This window comes from Penaeus monodon, unplaced genomic scaffold (assembly GCF_015228065.2).
Source record: "Penaeus monodon isolate SGIC_2016 unplaced genomic scaffold, NSTDA_Pmon_1 PmonScaffold_6597, whole genome shotgun sequence".
Taxonomy (NCBI): domain Eukaryota; kingdom Metazoa; phylum Arthropoda; class Malacostraca; order Decapoda; family Penaeidae; genus Penaeus; species Penaeus monodon.
This window is the reverse complement of record NW_023661658.1, coordinates 9,960-15,963: the sequence shown is the minus strand read 5'-3', so window position 1 is coordinate 15,963 and position 6,004 is coordinate 9,960. Positions and strand designations below refer to the sequence as shown.

The window sequence follows — 6,004 nt, the reverse complement described above, 5'->3', positions numbered from 1 at the left end:
TTACTGTGTGTGTCCCCAAAACCCCACTTGTCACAAAAGTTATTGTTTTGTGAAACTATTGCTGCTTTTTTTCTCTTGTCTGTACGCATAAAACTCGTAGATGCATTATCATTTTTTTACTTCATTTGTTATTCTCTTTTTTTTTTTTTATATGTATATACTTTAAATTATTAGAGCATGAAGTACCTCGCCTAGAAACTAAGGATTGTGAATGGTATTAGAAGGGGAAAGTGAAGAGGACTACTGCCTGAACCTCTCGGAAAAAGAATGTGATCTGTGGTGATGGGGCCGGGAAGTGCTGCTGTCTTGTTATTGTTGTTATTGAACTTAAAAAAAAAAGAAGAAAAAAAAGAATAATTGTCATTTTGCATTTTGAGTTGACTTAGAGGGAGACTGATGAAGATTTATCCTTAAGTACAAGAGAGTGAATTTGCTATAATAATCATTTAGAGAATAGATATGTTAAACACCCTTTCCTTTAATGAATATTTTAACTTAGGTTAATGCCCAAAGTTTCATGAAGATTGGTATACTGAACTTGTTTACATTTACTCAAATGCTCACAATAAGTAATATGATTTAGTAGATTAGAAAGAATTATGTAGGTAATTGTAATAAGAGAAGCAGAGAGGCATATTCTTAATCCAAAGAACCAAATGCGAATAATTAGGCTAAACCAGAATAAGTCCTTGATAGCATTTCCCAGGCACTTGTGAAACTGTTCATTTTTACGTGTTTGGTAAACCTAATGCATTTTCCGCTGCTTCCTGCCCTTTAGATCCCATTATTTTCTTGCCTTCAGTAATGTTTACGAGGAGAGATTTATTTTTTCCCTTGAAGATGAGCAAAAGAGCAGGTAAGTTGCACTTCGTAGCTTTGCATGATGTAATGCTTTTTGTGCTCTGTGCGGTGGCCAGTTTTAGGTGGTTGACTGCCAGTGTGTGGTTGTTGTAGCGGAAGAGAGATTGATTAAGACAGGGCACTGATTGCTGTTTTCATTGGGGTTGAGGCCCTTTCACCCTTTTCACTTGATTTGGCAAGGACATGTCTGCAGTAGCGTAATGGGAAAGAGAGCTTAGGATGTATTTGTTAAATTAGAGTTGGAATGGGATTTGTGCTTGTGACTTCTCACTTCCTTCCTTGTTTGGATGATTGGTTCAAGAGAAGGATGAACGCAAGACAAAATTGAGAAAGTCCCCCTTTTTTTTCCTTTTTTGCTTTGAAGATGGACTAATTCATCACAGGACGGCTCAGTTGGGTTTTCCTAATCAATCCTCTCACAAGTTTTTCATCCAGCCCCAGGTGCTTGCATGCATTACTAGGGATTTGTTAATGATAAAAAATGTGTAACTTGGTAATGTATTTCAGTTAATAGCTTCCTAGATTCTTTGTTTTTGTATGATGTAGTAGTTTTTTTGTGTACATGCTTGAAACTAACAGAAAACAGAAAGAGGTTTATAAATGGTACTTAGTTTTTGACTAATATATTTATACTTGTAATTTTTCCTTGAAGGCAGAGGATAAATCAGATTTTAAAGGGGTTTTCAAGCTGTCAGAAGAGCATGGTAATGAAGTTTCTCTTAACATAAAAAACTGTACTTTCTTCTATGATTATTGGTTCACTCCTGGTTTGTTGGTTTAGCATTTTCAGGTTGTTCAGAGCAAAAAATTTGGGAAAAGTATGGAGATTGTTCTCTCTTGTTTCAAAATCAGATTGCAAAAGTTCTACCAGGGGATTACATGGTGTGTATTGAAGCTGGACAAAATTCACTTTTCCCGATCTGTTTCCCTGTAGTTTCAGAAGTTCATGGTAGTGAGTTCCCTTTGAGTAAAGCCCGTGACTGAAAGAAAATAAAAGGCAAAGAATTAAGGGCTTGCTAGAAATGGATTATTGCCATTCAAAGTGAATCCTGGTAAGAGAGAGAGAAAAAAAAAATTTTAGGATGTAAAAATGTAAAAATTAATCATAGCTTTTTGTACATGCTCTTCACTTTGCCCCTCGAGCCAGAATGGAAAAAATTCCCGTAGATATTTAGAATTTTTGAAAGGGATTAGATTCATCATAAGTTTATGGGGGATAGTAACATTCAGTTGACATTGAGATTGTAAAACCGCAGATAATATTCCAACAAGGCTCAGTTTTCTGCGTTTAGTTATGTATGTGAAATGTGATTTTCTTCTTTTTTTTTGCGGTGTTTGTAAGAATATTTCCATCTTTTAGGGGAGGAAATTTTGTATCTTTTTTTTATTAAACGGTTTTACTTGTTATTTGGAAGGCAATCATTTCTTTACATTTCTTTTCTCTCCCTTTCCTTCTCCCTGACAGGAGCGGGAGAGGAGGAGATACCATGGAGTTCTAGTGCGCGCCATTGAAGCGAGGAAAAAGATACGAGGAGAGAGAAAGACGGAGAGAGGAGATGAAGGAAGAGAAAAGGGCAACCAGAGAAAGGTAGGAGATGCTGATGACTTTGATGATTGGGCGTTGGAGAGGAAGTGATGGAAGGAAGGGGAGAAGGGGAAGTGGGGCTGAGGAGTGTGTTAGGGAGAGCTGTCAGGAAAGGAAAAGGACAAAAGGAACTAGAAGAAAAATCTGTTTGAATTTAGATTTCATGATTTTAAGAGTCGGTTAAGTCACTGAAAAATGTAAATGGTTTGCGATGAATAAGACGTCTTTTTGTCAGATAAGCAATTCCTATCCCAGCTTTCCAAGTGGTATAGACAAGCCTGTTCCTCCATTGCAGAAAACGCGAGGAGCGCTTGCAGGCGCGGGAGATCCACAGCCATGAAGGAGGTGAAGGAGGACATGGAACTAACGGACCACACTGACCTGCCGAGATCTCCCGTCTCGATGGCCTCAGACTGCCCCCAGAGGCATTCGGAAACATCCTCATGGTTTTGAGTTCTGCACAATTTCGGGGAAACCTTAGGGTTCGGTAGGTGTTGTCATCATTCCTTTTTTAAGTTAGTTTGTTCATCTTTTTTCTTTCTTTCTTTCCTTTCTTTTTTCTCTCAAGTGTGGTTGTTCTTTGGCTTTGGTATTTAAGATTTCCCTCTCTGTCTTATCTGTAGTGCAGAATTGTTGTTTCGTTAAGTTCATTTTTATAATGTTGAGAAGATTTTAATAAATTTAAATGGAGGTACAGATGAGTGGTTTATACTCATGTTATAGACTAAGAAAAAACTTGTATTAGTGTAGGATATCAACTTTATAGGAGTGAGTTTAGTGTGTTGTTTAAACATTAAATCTTTATCCTTATTCCAGACATGGAGTCACTACCATCAATTCAGAGCTTGCAGATGGCTCTCCTGAATGATAATGAAAGCGAGGAGGAGCTCTGAGCGTACTGTCTCACTTGCTTGTATGTGCCATTGAAGATCCAGGAATTCCGTCTGCACAGCGCATACCACCATCTTGGGCCAGACCTAAACAGAGCTGACATCACGCATGCCAACATTTCTGAAATCTTGAGAGTTTACCTAAATGCCAATGCCACAGCGAGGTGAGTTTGTGGGGTCTTAATGGGCAGTTGGGAGAAGGGCTTTGCAATGGCTTTTCTAATAATATCTTATAGTTATTTTGAGGTCAAGTACTTTATATACTATAATGGGTATGTTTTAAAATTTTACTCATATTTCATCTTCATCTTCTTTCCCACAGCTTCAAGGAATAGATATTTCCTTCTCTTTTGCAATATTGATATTTAGCAACAAGGAATGAGCATTTTCTCACTCTTTGCAGGTTCGCATCATTCATGGCCTCCTGGGCACAGAGAAGGAGCGTCGCGAAAACCCAAAAAGGCCCAGGAATGGGATGCAAAACTGGCGGAGATGGATGCTTACAAGATGTCCCAGTGGCTGATGCACCTGCCCTTCCTCGCCCTCAATCCGACGCAGAAAAGTGAGATGTGGCCTATGTGTGCAATGAGCTCCTGCAGAACAAGGCTGTCGTGCGGCAGATTGAAGAGTCGCTCGATAGACACAACGGCCTCAAGACGGAGAAGTGGAAGCTGGACGCCAGGATTAGAAAGTGAGTTTGGGAATGGCAGTGCTAATATGTATCCTGTCTGGAAATTTTTTCTTCTTCATGGTTGACATTGATAAAAAGACGGGAATTGTCACGTGACCTGTGCCGAATAGTGCTTTTATGTGAATTGTAAATCATTGAAGGTTGTCTAAATCTTTCTTTACTTCCAGACCTGAATTGTAATTGTATTTTCTTTGTAACTTTCAATTTTCTTTTTTTTTTTCTTCCTCAAAGGGAACCACTAACATTCCTCTCCCCAGAAGTCAGATGAAAACGTTTACTCAAAGTGACTCTGTGTATCTATGCATTTACATATAAGAAATCTCTTTCCCTTAGACTGCGTAGGAGTGTTGCTCGCAAGAGAATCTACAACGCGGCCATGAGGTCCATGATGGAGCACAGAGGAGAGGACTCGAACATGTCCAACATCTCGGGCATTCATCCTGCCAGGGAGAACAGGAGAAAGGAGAGAAGAAGGATAAAGAGGAGGACAAGATGAAGGAGGAGGAGGAAGAGGAAGAGGAAGAGGAGAATGAAAGTGGCAATGAGAGTGACAACAGGAGGAGATTCCAGATGAGGTGTGTGACAGCGAATTGGTGTGACTGTGTGGCATTATTTGCTGTTTGGTTTTGCACTGTTTAGTTGGATTTATACTAATATAAATCATAACTCCTACTGGTGTGGTTGAGACAAAGCCAGAAATATCTTTATTATTATTAATTTAATTCTACCAGTATGGATTTTCTGGCATTTGGTTTTGATATCACTTGAGACTGTATGCTGTGATGAAGTGTGTTGTGTGTGTGTGTGTCCTGCATTTAGTGTTCTGGAGATTGTAGGACTGTTCTTCTCTGTAAACTTGATGGAAGGAACATCGACCTGACACTGACAACACTGTATACCTTAAATCTTACTACAATCTTAGAATTCATAAATGAGATGTTAACTTACAAATAAAGGGTCCAATTAGATGATAGATATTAGTTTGTGTTGTAGAGCTCCAACACAATAGTTTTAGAAAGTTCTAAATAGAGGATAAAGAATAACAAATCTTGGAAGATGATTTTGGTAGTTTTGAAATGGGATTGTGCTCTATGAAGTACTCTGATCATTAGAAAAAAGCTAAGGGTTAGATGAAAGACTTCAGTTAAGGACAGAGTGTTGTATTCTCTAATTGTTAGAATGAGCTAGGTGCAGCTGATAATATGCTGATTACTGATGCCAGATGATCATGATTATTTGGTATTATTTAGACAAATAATTGATAAATGAGTCTCTTGTTCTCATTCTTTACCCAATGCCACCAGGAAAATGTGACTTTCACTGTAGTATATTTGTGAAATGTATCTACACATAGATGGTCTTTAAGTGCTCAGCCACCAAGGAGTAGTGTACCCTTACCTGATTTTCCCCTCGTGTATTTTTGAAAAACTTTTTCTTTTTTCTGGTGTTATTAATATCGATGGTTTTATTATTGATTATTACAGTATTAACAACACTAAGAGCAATATAAGATAAGATATAATATTTCCAAAGATCAAGGAAAAGGGAAAACAGTGGAGGTAGGTGGCTATTGGTTGACTCACTGGTGGATAAGCACTTGTGGAGCCACCTGTGGGTAAAGAGATTTGATCAACTAAATTTGTTGCAAGTATGGCATTTCCGTACGTGGCGTCCCAGGTGGCATCTTGCTAAGGTCTTTCCCTTTTACTATATTTCTTCTTATTCATTGCTTACGTTTCCCCCCCCCCTCCCCCATCTTCCTTCCTCTTCTTTCTGTTTTTGTCTTCTACATTGCTTTATTTCCATGCTCACCACACACACACACACGCATACGCACATGCAGACGCACATGCACACGCACACACAATGCACACGCACACGCACACGCACACGCACACGCACATGCACATGCACATGCACATGCACATGCACATGCACATGCACATGCACATACACATATATATATATATATATATA

At 38.7% G+C, this 6,004-nt stretch overlaps 1 pseudogene; it reads left to right on the top strand.

Moving 5' to 3' along the window:
• Nucleotides 1-840: 840 nt before the first annotated feature.
• Nucleotides 841-4,577, top strand: LOC119571499 (annotated as a pseudogene).
• The last annotated feature ends 1,427 nt before the right edge of the window (nucleotides 4,578-6,004 follow it).